Raw genomic sequence first — 16629 nt, forward strand, 5'->3', positions numbered from 1 at the left:
ATTCATCTGTTTATGACACAGTACACAAGAGGCAAAGTATTTCATATCATAGATTTCACTTCCAACTCTTTGGTATGTTCATTTCTTTGGCTAAAAGAAGAGACTAAACATGAGAAACAGGCAGTGCTTAGGCAACTGAAATAAGGATGGGGAGGGGTGATGCTAATGTTATCCTCGCAGGGCTATATTCTAGAACTGTTAGCTGGAAACAAAGGAGCACCACTCCTGGATGTTCATGCTGTCGTAAGCCTCAGTCACCCTTCCCCCTTCACACAGGTATAGCTGTGCTTTTTGGCAGTCACCCTCATGTCTTGATGGATGCAGTAATGCAGGGATTTGCTCTACTTTCTTTTGAATTCAGACCTAATTTCCAACCTGTCTGCTTCACTGAGAGAGATCATGATCAATCATGATTCTAAATAGGATTTTATTGTGAGTCCCCTTGCCTTTCATGGAGTCATACAGTCAGTCAGCAAAATACAGGGACTTGTTCTGAATGTTCTGGACCCAGTTCAGGAAAGCATTTTCCAGGTCTCCTTTGACCTCCTTCTTGACCCTCTTCCGCATGTCATAAGGGCTATTTGCTCTTGCACCTTTCAAATACTTTCTGAAGGTGATACATACTTGGTCATGATACTGATCCACTTGGGCATATCAGTTCCTTACCTCTTCACTCCAGCATCATAGACATCCCAGGCATCTTGCTTAGTCAATTCATAATTAATGACAGAGCCATCATCTGCTCTTTTACTCTTTGCAAGGGCAACCATCAGCTTGTGGAAGTCACCAGATGTGTCAGAAATTATGTCCTCCAGCTCAGTCTTGTACAATTCCTTGTAGACCCTATTGATTTCCTGAAGCTCTTGGTTGGTCCTTGAGCAGATCATCACAGTGAGGGAGTCCTCATCAGTCCTCAGCCTCTTCATAGAGGCTTTCAGCTCAGAAGCATCAGGTTGAACAGGTGTTTTCATTAGGCCCCAAATCACAGTTTTCAAGGGACTGGACAAGGCTGATTTCCGTGCTGATTCAAGTTCCTTTTAGATCCTTCTCTGGTAGGCAAAGCAATATCCCATCTCTGTTCATTGCTGCTGTTGGTTAAAATGTTGACAATGGTGACCTCATCCTCACCTCTGGTCATTTCATTGATGGCCATTTCAGTGTTCAGAGCATCATGCTCAACATCAAAATTGTTGTATACTTTGACCAACCATATGCACTTGGGGCGTGGAGTGATCATCCTCCAAGCTGAGCTTGCAGAGAATTTCCTGAACAATAAACAGTTTGAAGCTGGGCCAGATGCCGAGAGCTGCAATCACCCCTAGTTGTGGAGCCCTTTATCCTTCCTTTTTGAGAGGTAGATGTCAAACAATGCAAAGAAAAAGCAAAGAAAAATGGCAGAGGAATCTAGGCTGGAAGATAAAAATATTGGGGGTTCAGAGAAAGTACAATTCACACTTCAATTAAAACTGAATTATCCCAACCAATAAAAGAAAGTTTAAGGATGAAAAAGCACATCCCAATGAAGAAGACAACGGGGCATCTCTTTCTCTCTGTGTTTACATAAACATTTGTATTTATATATTTATATGTACTTATTTGACTATTTATTTTAGAAAATTTAAATAATAATAAGACTAGCCTAATGAGCCCCTTTGTATATATCATCCGGCTCCAATTTTTTTTTTTTTTTTTCCAAACTGAAATCAGTTTCCAAAACAGGATACATGAAAGCCAGAGTAATGCAAATGTAAGAAGGAGGCTTAGCTCTGTAATAGCAACTGGAAAATAAAATCTTGAATGAGTAGTGGCTTGTAAGAATTGCCAAGGAAGACTGGGAGGGGGGGTACTTTAAGTTATAATTACAGCAAGAGATGAAAAAGAGGATGTGTTCGGAACTGATACTATTGATGAATGAAACAGAGAAAGTGGAATTTCTAAAAAATCTTAATTTTGCTTCTGTCCTTTCTGTCAAGGAAAATGTGATATATCTATATCTATATCATTTTTTTAAAAAATAGTTTCTTTTTAAAAAAAGATTTTATTTATTTATTTGTCAGAGAGAGAGATTGAGCACAAGCAGGCAGAGTGGCAGGCAGAGTCAGAGAGAGAAGCAGGTTCCCGGCTGAGCAAGGAGCCCAGTGAGGGGCTTGATCCCAGGACTCGATCATGACCTGAGCCTAAGGCAGTGGCTTAACTGTGTGAGCCATCCAGGCATCCCTAGATTGATCATTGGCTAGTAAGGGAGAGTGAAAGCTCCACATGGTAAAGCTTCTCTAAATGGGTTCAGGTATTTGGGACTGAATGAATGACATTCCAGGATGGATTCAGAAAGAACCTGCAGTTGTCCATGATCTCTGAGAGCTTTTAAAGGATAACAGATTTTCCAAATGACTGGAGACAGAGAAGGTGGTTTTAATTTTCTTTTTCTTTTCTTTTTTTTAAGATTTTATTTATTTATTTGAGAGAGACAGAGAGAGAGAGCATAAGAGGGGAGAAGGTCAGAGGGAGAAGCCAACTCCCCATGGAGCTGGGAGCCCGATGTGGGACTCCATCCTGGGACTCCAGGATCGTTACCTGAGCTGAAGGCAGTCACTTAACCAACTGAGCCACCCAGCTGCCCCAGCAGTTTCAATTTTCTTTTTTTTTTTTTTTTAAGATTTTATTTATTTGTCAGAGAGAGGGAGAGAGAGCGAGCACAGCAGACAGAATGGCAGGCAGAGGCAGAGGGAGAAGCAGGCTCCCTGCCAAGCAAGGAGCCCGATATGGGACCCGATCCCAGGACGCTGGGATCATGATCCGAGCCGAAGGCAGCTGCTTAACCAACTGAGCCACCCAGGCGTCCCCAGTTTCAATTTTCTAAAGGTGGTTTTGTTAACTACCAACTAGTGAGCTTGACCCTAAAACTCTGGCAAGATTCTAGATGAGGAGCTAAAGAGTACATCATAGGCACTGAGGATGAGGAACACATGGTCAACACACAGATTCATTAACAACAGATTATGTCTGCATTGTTTCTTCCTTTTATAGGCTAGCAGGACTGATAGAGCAGGGAAGGTAGGGGTAAAGCCCCTGTGTGACTGAAATTCAGCTAGTCAGTTGAGCAGGTTTCTTTCTTTTCCTTTTTTTTTTTTTAAATTTGACAGAGAGATAGAGAACACAAGTAGGCAGCGCGGCAGGCAGAGGGAGAGGGAGAAGCAGGCTCTCCACCGAGTCGGGAGCCCTATGTGGGGCTCAACCCTAAGAACCCTGGGATCATGACCTGAGCTGAACACAGCCCCCAATTGACTGAGCCACCCAGGTGCCCCAGGTTTCTTTCTTATGGTAACTTCCTGAAAGTGGCAGGAAACATGAGTAGAATGTGAAGACAGTTGGGTGGGTTGTAACTGCCTGGCATTACCCAAAATGAACTGATTAATAAGTGATTTCAAACTGGACAGTATTTCTCCAAGTGTACTCTGCAGATCTGAAACTCACTTGGAGAAGGGTGTTGAAAGCAGGTTGCTGGGCCTTGTCTTAAATCTCCTAAATCAGAATCTCTAGATATGGGGGACAGAAGCCCTTCTAGAGTTAAAGTGCACACTGAAATTCAAGAATCATAGAACTTCGGAGAGATTTCTGATGTCCTGCAAGGCTACTCATACCTTATCTTGTTCATGATTCTGTGAGTGATGATATAATGGGAACACTCACAACAGGTGTGTATGACATAGAATTGAGAATATAGCAGATAGACTGAGTATTATAATTGAGATCCAAAAGATCTCACAAAAAGGGAAAATCTAACAAGATGCTATTTAACAGGAGTAAACATAAGTTGTTAGAAAAACAACGGCCATGTAACGGATGAAGCAGGAATGGCTGCTTCCTGAATTATCTGAGTCAGCTCAATCCAATTATATGAGTCCTTAAAAGCACCTTTCTTCTGAGGTCAGGGTCAGAGGAAGATGTGATTATGAAAGAACGCTCAGATGTAATGTTGCTCACTTTGAAAACAGTGGAAGGGAACTAGGAATTTGGGTGGCCTCTAGAAGCTAGAAAAGGCAAGGAAATGGAGTCTCCTAGCCTAGATCCTCCAGAAAGGGATGCACCCCTGTTGACAACTTGATTTTAGCTCAGTGAGACCCATCTTGGATTTCTGACCTAAAGCACTGTAAGATAATAAATTTGTGTGTGTGTGTGTGTGTGTGTGTGTGTGTGTGTGTGTGTGTGTGTGTGTGTGTGTTTTGAAGATGTTATTTATTTGGGACAGAGAGAGAGAGCATGACTGGGGGAAGAGGCAGAGGGAGAAGCAGGGAGCCAGATGCAGGGCTAGATCCCAGTGGGATCATTACCTTAACTGAAGGCAGGTGCTTAACCACCTGAGCCACCCAGGCACCCCTTTAATTTGCTCTTCTTATATATTTGAGGGTTTTTCTGCTGCAGAGATGGAATCAGGAGGGAAATAATTTTCAGTTATAAGGAATTATGCAGAACAGCATAGACTGTTTCAGGGATGGTGTTTTCTATAACCAGAATATTAAGCCAAGGCTGGTAACTACCTGGCAGAGAAGGAAGAGAAGGAAGATGTGCACCATACAGTTGGCTAGACTAGACTTTGTTCAGCCTTTTCAACTCTAAGATCCTATATAGTTTGTTTGTTTGTTTTATTTGACACAGAGAGATTACAAGTAGGCCGAGAGGCAGGCAGAGAGAGAAAGAGAGAGAGAGAGGAGGAAGTAGGCTCCCTGCTGAGCAGAGAGCCTGATGCGGGACTCAAACCCAGGACCCTGAGATCATGACCTGAGCTGAAGGCAGAAGCTTAACCCACTGAGCCACCCAGGTGCCCCAATCCTATATAGTTTTAAGAAAAATATTTATTATGTTTGTTATTTTTTTGTTAACTTATATTCATAACTGAATCTTCTAAACTTCTGTACCACATTAAATTAGTGCCACACTAAAATTATTATAGAATGAATGACCCAGACTTATGCTAATATTAGGCTAAACTTACATTTATGGGAAAAGAAGCATTCAGTTAAGTTCTATTCAAAGTAAAACTTTGAAGTCCTGCTGATTTTTTAGGTTTTTCTTTACTAGTGTGGTCCAGTAGAGGGCAATATTGCACTATCAGTTTCACTTCTTGGTAGTATATAGAAACAATTGGCTCACTTTATTGACTTTAAATGGATATAGTGTCTCTTAAATGTTACTTTGCTTGTATGAAACACTTGCTTCGTAATACAGTTGATACAGTTGGAGTTTTATTTGTCAAATCAGAACTTTTCCCTTTCATTTTTATACTGGTAGTGTTTCCATGCTTTACACTAAGTACTATAAATTATACACAGCCCTAGAAATCTAACCAAAAATAAAAGCAGCACCATTTCTTTGGTAGCAATTTATATTTATAAATATTTTTCTTAAATCTGACAAATGGGCATTCAAAAGACTGTATTTTTCCTTAAATCTGGGGATTCTTAACCAATTTGGGATCATTATCTCATCAAGAATCTAAAGAAAACAATTGAATCCCTTTCCTAAAAATGCATATGTTCAAAATTTTGCTTGTACTTAAAGGGTCCTTTAAACTCCCAGCCATTAATCTAGGATTTTTCTTGATTGGATACTCTAGAACACCACCCCCTCTTTACCCACCTTCCCACCAATGAATACTTGACTGATGCACTTACTTTTTCTAAAGGGCAATGTTTTTTTTCTAATTATGTTGAAGTCATAAGACAGAATTTGTTGAAATCACTTTGACTTCAAGTATAGAGACTACACTTTCAAATTCATATTATGTGTGCAGGCTCATTCATTAACCTCAGATTTAGCATGTGTATTTTCAGCTTTTTGCTCATTTTGTGTGACTTCTCACATTCTTGTTTTGTATGACAAGCACCTTACCTAAATCACTTTTTATTCTCTCTCACCTACCGTTTAAAAGTGACTCAAGGTTCACTTTGACCAAAAGACTTTTTCTGAACTTACTGAGGAGTTTTCAGAATCTGTAATCCTATTTTTCATTAGCTTAGTTGGTTAGACCTTGCTTCAATTCCTTTGTGGTCAACTAAATCACTCAGAACATGTTTTTATAAGGTTGCTGAACAAGGCACTGAAAAACATGGAAAATTATAGCGATCACTATCTCTGCCCCTTTAGTGTCTTTTAATGGTCTCTTCATGGTTGGGTAGGGGGGGATTGTAACCTTGCTATGATATACAGGCTGCAACTTTAAAAACCCTTCAGAGGTCATGAAGCAACTAAAACCTATCTTCCTTATTTTTTATTTTATTTTTTAAAAATTTATTTGACAGACAGAGATCACAGGTAGGCAGAGAGGCAGGCAGAGAGAGAGGAAGGAAAGCAGGCTCCCTGCTGAGCAGAGAGCCTGATGCGGGACTCGATTCCAGGACCCTGAGATCATGACCTGAGCTGAAGGCAGAGACTTTAACCCACTGAGCCACCCAGGTGCCCCAAACCTATCTTCCTTATAAAAACTAACTCCCAAAGCTTGTCCCTGTGAGCACACCACCAGTGTATAAAGGTCTGCATCATGAGAATTACAGAATTATAGATCTGTAGGAGACCTTGATGATATAGAACAGGGCCCCCAGCTCTTTGTGGCCCTCATTGAAGAGTGATGATAATGTATATGGCTGTGATTTGTCAGAGCTCCGAGTATGCCCCACCCTCAGTGTAAATCCATTTGGAATCTCTGATGGAGAATCCAAGAGTTCTCCACTTTGTGTATAAAGTGATCCCCTTTTAATCTCTGACAGTTCAATGACTCCCCTATGTCTGTGATTTAGCAAGAAGATATGCTTGGATGATTTTTTTCAGCCTTAGATTGGAACTACTTCACTAATCATCTCACTCATCCTCATTTGAAGATGAGAAAACCAAAACTTGTGAAGTGTGGCAAGTTAGAATTTGGGTGTGCCTCCCTGATTGTGCCCTTTATGTTTTTAGACTGTACCATCTTTTCTTTAAGATTTTATTTATTTATTTGCGAGAGAGAGAAGACAAGGGGGAGGAGGGGCAGAGGGTGAGGGAGAAGCAGACTCCCCACTGAGCAGAGAGCCTGACTAGGGACTCCATCCCAAGATCCTGGGATCATAAACTGAGTGGAAGGCAGAAGCTTAGCCGACTGAGCCACGCAGGCACCCCTAGACCATACCATCTTTTCATCTTGTATACTCAAGATGCTGCATCAGGAGGAATGTGGGACTAGATATGGTAGTAGGTTCTGGATTCTGTTACTCAATGCATAGTTGGGATATGTGTTCCAAGGGAGAAAGGAAGAGTGACATGCAATTAGTCAAAGTCTATACAGAACCCCAGTCTTGGTTAGAATGGGTGAATCAGATGTCTAGCTCTCAAGGAGTCACAGCAGGTATTGAAGAGGACTAATAACCCAATATTAGGGGTGTAGGCACAGGAGAGCCCAGTACAAAAACATAAACCTAATCCTGAGGTCGTTGCAACATGCAGCAAAGAGGAATGCTGTTCCTGGGAGTGAGTTGCCATGGTGAAGCTGGACTACAAACAAGGCTAATTCTAAAGCCCACCACAGAAATAAAATGTAGAATTGAATTCAGGAACAGAGTTGGTGGGTATTTGGACATATGTTTAAGCACTTGAATATGCACGTGTTTAATTCCTACCTTTGTTTTTTTCTTGTCTCCAACTAGCTAAGTGAGGTGGAACAGGCAGGAAGAAAGAAGAGGTTGCTGGGGTTGATCGACCCATGTGGGTATTTGAGATATAGCAGGAAACAGTAGGAACATGAGGCAGCCTTAAAATTTTGAAGTTTGTTTCATTTTGTATGGTCTCATTCTTGTGAATTGTCACAATTTTGCATCTTCAAAATTTACAATAAGAAAGATAAGAAATAAATACAATAAGGAATAGAAGATAAAGGAAATCATTTTTCTTTAAAACTCAGTTTCCCGGGGCGCCTGGGTGGCTCAGTGGGTTAAGCCTCTGCCTTCAGCCCAGGTCATGATCCCAGGGTCCTGGGATCGAGCCCCACATCGGGCTCTCTCCTTGGCGGGGAGCCTGCTTCTCCCTCTCTCTCTGCCTGCCTCTCTGCCTACTTGTGATCTCTCTCCCTACTTGAGCGTCTCTGTCAAATAAACAAATAAAATCTTAAAAAAAAAAAAAAACTCAGTTTCCCCATCAGATGTGATATATTATCACATTGCTACTTACCAACTACTGAGTTCCTTATCAAACTTTTTTCTCATAATTTTAGGACTCTGTGGCCTAGTAAACTAAGTTTCAGGAAAAGGGAACTTCTAATTTAGGCTCTACCTATTTCAGACTTGGTTTCTCTTGTTACATAGAGAAGTCATGTCAACTATTTTTTTTCTGATATTAGCACCATGTTTTAGACTTAGTAATTCTAATCTACTAAGTTGTGATTATTTTTATATAATTTGATATCTATTTTTTTATTTAATTTTTTATTTTTTATAAACATATATTTTTATCCCCAGGGGTACAGGTCTGTGAATCACCAGGTTTACACACTTCACAGCACTCACCAAAGCACATACCCTCCCTGATATCTATTTTTGATATATGTAATATATAATTTAATCATCATAACCCATTGAAGTAGGTGGTATTATTATCCTACTATACAGATGATGAAATTGCAACTCAAGGTCACATTGCTAATAAATAACAGACCTAGCATTTGAACACTCATCTGTCCAACTCTAAAGTTTATCCTGATGATTATTACTATACTCTACTGCCTACATTGTGAATTGATAAGATTTCAAAAGTGGGTTATTTTGTTGCTGTGTTTGCAGGAGAGACTTAGCCTAGGTTTTGACCTTCATTGGTATTTTGTTTCTTTAGAGTGTGCAGTACCATCACATTTAGAGAAAGGATCCTTGGTGGGGGGGAATATAGAACCAGAATTTACCATATTTTAATAAGAACAAGGATAAATCACTAGTTGATTTGGTGATTCTCTAAAAATATGGCTTTAAAAGTAAAATTATAGGAGGACCTGGGTGGCTCAGTCAGTTAAGCATCTGCCTTCAGCTCAGGTCATGATCTCGAGTCCTGCTCAACAGGGAGTCTGCTTTCCCTCTCCCTCTGCCCCTCCCCCTGCTCATGTTCTTTTTCTCTCTCAAATAAATAAATAAATAAATAAATAAATTCTTTAAAATAAAATAAAAATCACTTTTTAAAAAATATTTTATTTATTTATTTGACAGAGAGAGATCACAAGTAGGCAGAGAGGCAGGCAGAGAGAGAGGAAGGGAAGCAGGCTCTCCGCTGAGCAGAGAGCCCGATGCGGGACTCGATCCCAGGACCCAGAGATCATGACATGAGCCAAAGGCAGCAGCTTAACCCACTGAGCCACCCAGGTGCCCTAAAAATCACTTTTAAAGACTTTTCCAAGGGTGCCTGGGTGGCTCAGTGGGTTGAGCCTCTGCCCTTGGCTCGGGTCATGATCACAGGGTCCTGGGATGGAGCCTCACTTCAGGAATCTCTACCTGCCTCTCTGCCTACTTGTGATCTCTATCTCTGTCAAATAAATAAATATTTATTTATCTCTGCGGAGCTGAGAGCTGGATACGGGGTTCGATCCCAGGACCCTGGGATCATGACCTGAGCTGAAGGCAGAGGCTTTAACCCACTGAGCCACCCAGGCACCCCTAAATAAATAAAATCTTAAAAAAAAAAACAACTTTTCCACCACACTTGTTTTCAAATGTTGTTATTAGATGACTGGAGCAGGTGCAGAAGAGGTTTTGCATCAAATATTTTATTACAGATAACTTAAAATAGAAGAATTTCCAGTCATTTATATGAGGATTTTCCTTTGATAGTGGGAAGATAAGTACATATGTGTGTGAGATGATGAATTATGATGTTATAGTCCCTTAATAATTGGAGGTGGGAGTAAGAGTGACATTTTCAGGCAAATCACAGATGTGTCCAAATGTCCTAGAAGAGAGACTGGTGGCAGGTGCCCCTCTGAACTCAGACTCATCCAGCTTCATTACTGACTTGTCTGAAATCTCTTTCTTTAAAAATAGTGCCAGGACTTTCTTCCCTTTTAGAAAAAGGAAAGATCAACAAAATAGTTTTAGACTAGCTCAGTTAAAAGATGTTGATTAATGGTACTGCTGCAGTTGTTTCTGCTTCTTTTTTAAAGAATAGGCCCTACTGCTAAAATATTGAAAGTTATCTTTACAAATTTTCCCTTTTAAATAAATCCTGCTCTGTTTTTCTTCCTTAATATGGGATCAATACTCATGGAATCCATTTTCTAGAGTACATACTTTCAGGGCCCAAATGGAAATGTTTATCTGAGAAATTTTTTTCTAAGAAAAACTGTCTTTCTCCTTGCCTTTATTTATTTATTTATTTATTTAAATTCCAGGGGTGCCTGGGTGGCTCAGTCAGTTAAGTGTCTGCCTTCAGCTCAGGTCATGATCCCCAGATCCTGGAACTGAACCCCAAGTGGTCAGGTTCCCTGCTCAGTGGGGAGTTGGCTTCTCCCTCCCCCTCTGCTCCCTCCCACCTAACTCATGTTCTCTCTCCTTCAAATAAATAAAATCTTAAATTTTTAAAAAAATTCCAGTATGTTTAACCTACGGTGTTACATTAGTTTCAGTGTATAATATAGTGATTCAACAATTCCATATATCAGCCAGTGCTCATCATGATGAGTGCACTTCTTAATCCCCATCACCTGTTTTACCCATCCTCCTACCCACCACACCTCTGGTAACCATCAGTTTGTTCTTTAGAGTTAAGATTCTGTTCCTTGATTTGTCTCTCTCTTTCTCTTTTTTTCCTTTGTTTTTTAAATTTTACAAATGAATGAAATCTTTGTCATTATTTTTATTATGCATAGTTATCCAGTTTTTTTAATACTATATTTTTCAACCAATTTGGATACTCTATTTATAAAACTCTCATGTAAAAGACTTTAGTTGAACATTGGGGTGTTACTTCACAGTGCTACTTCCTTTTTACTGCTTGTATTGTTTGGTGGGTCAGAGATCAGCTGGGTGTGTGGCAGCCTCTACAATCGTGGCAAGAGAACAGACACTAGCAGAAGGAAGATGTCAAGTTTTTAATTAAAAAACAAAACAAATATATGGCGAATTAAAGAGTCATATATTGTTTTCATTGTATCATAATTTAAAAGCTTTTCATGTAAATGACTGTTCAAGTATTGCTATGATTGAAACTCTTGATGGTTTTTTCTGGTGGGATCTGTCTCGGAAGTGATTGCTAAAATGTTACTGTGAGTACCTGGGCAGAGATAATGTAAGGGGAACTAACTTGGGTGGGGAAAAATGAAATGGATTTTATTTAAATGTAGTCATGAAGCATGCAGAAGGAAAGGAAATAATGAAAGAGATGCAAAGGTGTCAACACAGGTAGCCCTTTTATGCTTCTATTAAGAGTCATAATGTGGTTTCTTTTCAGAATTCAGTTCACATCTAGGATTTACGTTTTCTCTGAAACTAGGATATTATGGTGTGTAATGATTATATGATATTTATTTGATATTATCACTATAAGTTCATGTTAGAAACCATGAGATAGTGATTTTAGTGAGACTTAGATCATATTTCTGAAAGCATCTCAGAAATCCTTGCCCTATCAAGGAAGTGGGCATGTGGACTCAAGTCTTATTAAGTAAATCAGTACTTCCAAATTATGAATGGTAAATTGGCATTCCAAAAGATTTTTTTAAATGCAGATATGTATTCAGGACACTTATGTTGGATAACATTTTAATTCATGATGTAACTAATCTGAGTTATTTTGCAAATAAAATTGAGATGTACCACATGTGTCTTCTGAAGAGCTTTTAATCACACTCATCACAGGTATAGTGTAATGAATCAGAGTATGTGTTTGTTCAGATAAACAATATTCTGTCAGTGCATAGATAGACTTTTTCCCCCTGAGCTTGTGACATAGTATACCTATTGGTTAATGTATTGTTATCTTAGGTAAAGTCTTACTCCAGTTTTTTTAGTCTTTCATTTCTCATCGTTTTAAATAATAAAAAAAAAAATCCATTTAAACACGGATTACATGATGGGTCCTTGAGGTTGAAATCTATCCCAGAATAGAAATAGTTCCATTTTCTTTTTAATAAGTTTTTGTTTTTATATTCATCATTGGTTAACTCCAGTCTTCTCCTCACAGGTAACTATTGTCTTTGCCCCTAAAACTAGAGTTTAAATGGGCCCGATTTTGAACTTTATATGAAATGGAATCATAACATGAAAATATTTTGTGTCTGTCTTCTTTCATTTGATTTTGAGAGATTCATCTGTATTGCTATGTGGAGCTATAATGTGTTCATTTTCACGGTTGTATAGTATTCAGTTGCATGAATATACTGCAATTTATTCATATTGTTATAAATGTATATGAAGTTCGTTTTCAGTTTTTGGCTTCTTCCAACAGTAAAACCATAACCATTCTTTTAGGTATATTCTACATGTGCAGGCCTCTATCTAGGGTATATGCCTGTGAGTAGAATTGCTGTGTCAAGGAATACATTTAAATAATATAATCTGAATTAACACTACAATTTATAGCCCATTAATGAGCTTATTAGCTCATCCCTCCTAAGTCAACTTGACAACAGCCTTAGCTTTTCATTCACACTTTCTCCCTGTCAGTGCCATTATTAAAATTAATGACATTCTTCCACTAATACCCATTACCGGTCAGTTTCATCTATTACTAGATGAAAGAATCACTAACCTTCCTTAAAAACTATACTTTACAAGTTATGCTACAAATTTCTTAATTACTACTTTTACTGATACAGAATTAATCTTTTATTTTATATTTTATCTTATTTTATTTATTTATTTTTAAAGATTTTATTTATTTATTTGAGAGAGAAACAGTGAGAGAGAGCATGAGCTAGGAGAAGGTCAGAGAGCGAAGCAGACTTCCCATGGAGCTGGGAGCCTGATGCGGGACTTGATCCCGGGACTCCGGGATCATGACCTGAGCCGAAGGCAGTCGTCCAACCAACTGAGCCACCCAGGCGTCCCTGTTTATTTATTTATTTAAAGATCATTCATTCATTTATTTATTTATTTTAAGATTATTTATTTATTTGACAGACAGAGATCACAACTATGCAGAGACACAGGCAGAAAGGAGGCAGAGAGGAGGAAGCAGGCCCCCTGCTGAGCAGAGAGCCCGATGCGGGGCTCTATCCCAGGACCCTGGGATCATGACCTGAGCCGAAGGCAGAGGCTTTAAGCCACTGAGCCACCCAGGTGCCCCTTATATTTTATTTGTAACCACATTAGTTCCAACCTAATCATCATCACCTGCTGAGGAAACCAAACAGAACAATTAAATGCAGGACTTTATTTTATATGCTAGTAGGATCCCTCACACTTCTCACTGTCCTAATCCAAAATCTTACAGGTTCATTGAACTATCTGATAATTCAGTACTGAACTGCTAATTCTTGATGTTATATTTTCTTATGACTAGCATGCACAGTAGCATATATAGTAAAAATACTTCTCTATGGCCTGCACCTTTGATTACCAAAAGCACATTTGAAACCCCCACTCTGCTAGGTCCAAAGTGCTTATAGCCATACTACTCAAACCAGGCAGCTATGGGATATTTATTGAGTTATAACACTAAACCCCCTAACAAATTACATGCATATCCTTTTCTTACATTATCCTTATGAGGGATTAATTATAACTAGCTCCATCTGTCAATGGAAAACAGACCTAAAATCACTCATTGCATATTCTTCTGTCAGCCACATAGCACTAGTAATTGTAGCCATTCTTATGTAAATACCATGAAGTTATATAGGAGCTACAGCTCTGATAATTGCCCACAGCCTTATAGCATCAACACTGTTTTGCCTAACTATGAACAGATTTCCAGCTGAACTATAATTCTAGTTCAGGAATTACAGACTCTCCTTCTACTAATAGGACCATAATGACTTCTAGTGAACCTTACCAATTTGGCATGCCTCCAACAATTAACCTAATTGGAGAACTATTTGTGGTTACATTATCATTATACAACATTACCATTATCCTAAGGAATTAACGTAGTTATTATTAGCCTATAGTAACTATAATGCAATGAGGCAAGTATATGTACCATGTCAAAAATTTTAACCATTATTTATATGAGAAGATGGTCTCATAGCCCTACATTTCCTACCCTTTCTACTTTTATCATTTAACCCACAAATTATTTTGACATCCATCTATTGTAAATATAGTTTAATAAAACCATTAGATTGTGAATCTAGTAATAGAAACTCAAAGCTTGCTTACTGAGAAAGTATGCAAGAATTAATTCATGCTTCCATTTATAATAATATGGCTTTTCAAACTTTTATTTTTATTTTATTTTTTTAAATGTTTTATTTATTTATTTGACACAGACAGAGAGAGATCACAAGTAGGCAGAGAGGGAGGGGAAGCAGACTTCCAGACTTCGATGCGGAACTTGATCCCAGGACCCTCAGATCATGACCTGAGATGAAGGCAGAGGCTTAACCCGCTGAGCCATCCAGGAGCTCCTATTTTTTTATTTTTTAAAAGATTTTATTTCTTTGAGGGAGAGTGCACATGTCAGGGGAGGGGCAGAGGGAAAGGGAGAGGCAGACTCCTCGCTGAGCAGGGAGCCCAGTGGAGGGCTCTGTCCCAGGACCCTGAGATTGTTACCTGAGCTGAAGCCAGATACTTAACTGACTGAGCAACCCAGGCGCCCTGTTTTCAAATTTTTAATGGATAAAAGTAATAATCTCTTGGTCCCAGGAACCAAAAAATTGATGCAACTCCAAATAAAGGTAATAAATCTATTCACCTCTTGTACTAATTTCACTATTTATATTAACTTTCCCAATCATACAAATCTCTTCAAAAATCTACAAAAGCAATCTATATCCATACTGTGTAAAAAGTCTCATCTCCTATGCTTTCATCCCACAACATTCATTTACTCAGGCCAAGAAAAAATTATTTCAAACTGACACTGAATAACCATTCAAACCCTTAAACTATTGCTTAGCTTTAAACTAGGTTATTTCTCAGGGTGCCTTGGTGGCTCAGTTAAGTGTCTGCCTTTGACTGGGGTCATGGTCTCGGGGTCCTGGGGTCTGGGATTGAGCCTCACATCCAGCCTCACAATGAGCCCCACATGGGGCTCCCTGCTCAGCAAGGAGTCCGCTGATGCCTCTCCCTCCCCAACCCTCGCCTTTGTGAACTCTTGCATGTGCTCTCTCTCTCTCAAATAAGTAAATAAAATCTTAAAAAAATAATAAACTAGATTGTTTCTCAATAATATTTCCATGAGTATAATGTTTTATTACATAGTCAATTATAGAATTCTCTATATGATATATACATTCAGATCCCAATATTAACCAATTTTTCAAATACTTCTATTCCTTATTACTATTCTAATCTTAGTCTCTGCTAACTTCTTCCAACATTTCATCAGATGAGGAGGAGTAGGAATTATGTCCTTTCTACTAATCAGATAATAACATAGCTGAACAGATGTAGGCACTGCATCCCTCCAAACTATTCTGTATAACTGCATCAGAGATATTGGATTTCATTTAATTTTTTTTCAGTGTTCCAAGACTTCTTGTTTATGCACCGTACTCAGGGCTCCATGTAGTAAGTGCCCTCCTTGGTACCCACAACCGGGCTCACCCATCTCCCCACTCTCCTCCCCTCCAAAACCCTCGGTTTCTCAGAGTCCACAGTCTCTCATGGTTTGTCTCCCCCCTCTGAATCCTCCCAATTCACTTTTCCTTTCTTTCTCCTGATGTCCTCCATCTTATTCCTTATGCTCCACAAGTAAGTGAAACCTGTATGTTGGATTTATTATATCAATATCAGGATTGCTATTCAACCTAAACTCATGAGATTTTCTTTTTTCTTTTTATAAATTAAATTTTGTTTTTTTTAAAAGATATTATTTATTTATTTGAGAGAGAGAGAGCACACAAGCAGGGAGAGTGGGAGAGGGAGAAGCAGGCTCCCCACTGAGCAGGGAGCCTGATATGCGGCTGGATGCCAGGACCTTGGCATCATGACCTGAACTGAAGGCAGATGGTTAACCAACTGAACCGCCCAGGTACCCCAAGTCCTGAGATTTTCAACAAATTTTTAAACTCAACTTTAACCATGTTAATCACCTACTAATTGGACTTCTTTAAGCTACAACTGGCAATTTCGCTACTTTTGACCAAATTGGCTTTCACCCATAACTTCCCTCAGCCACTGAGGGGTCTACACCCATGTCAGCCCTTCTTTATTCAAGTACAATATTTGCAGCAGGTGGAAATGAATCTGTTTCCACCCATTAAGAGAAAATAACAAAGCCATTTGAACATTAACACTCAGCCTAGGAGCTGTCACCACATTATTTATAGCAATCTGTGTTCTAACTCAAAATGATATTAAAAAGGTTGTTACTTTTTCCATCTCAAGCCAATTAGACTAATGATACTAACTATATTGACAGTATCCCTACTGTTTATGGAATGTATAGGTATGTCTAGCATTCCTACACATTCCTGCATTACAGTGTTTGGCTATTATGAATAAAGATGGTCTGTACAAACTT

The 16629-nt window shown here is 39.0% G+C and overlaps 1 protein-coding gene and 1 pseudogene across 5 annotated transcripts in view; one reads left to right on the top strand and one right to left on the bottom strand.

Annotated features, from left to right (window-relative positions):
- PUS10 (pseudouridine synthase 10) overlaps positions 1-16629 on the top strand; it is a 74849-nt gene that overhangs the window by 12503 nt on the left and 45717 nt on the right. The window lies entirely within an intron of this gene.
- The window catches only part of LOC309871938 (annexin A2 pseudogene), a 21842-nt pseudogene continuing 5411 nt past the window's right edge, over positions 199-16629 (bottom strand). The window contains exon 2 of the transcript in view: positions 199-1265. The product of the transcript in view is annotated as an annexin A2 pseudogene (transcript). The remainder of the gene's footprint in view (positions 1266-16629) is intronic.

Source organism: Mustela nivalis, assembly GCF_964662115.1.
Source record: "Mustela nivalis genome assembly, chromosome: 8".
NCBI lineage: Eukaryota > Metazoa > Chordata > Mammalia > Carnivora > Mustelidae > Mustela > Mustela nivalis.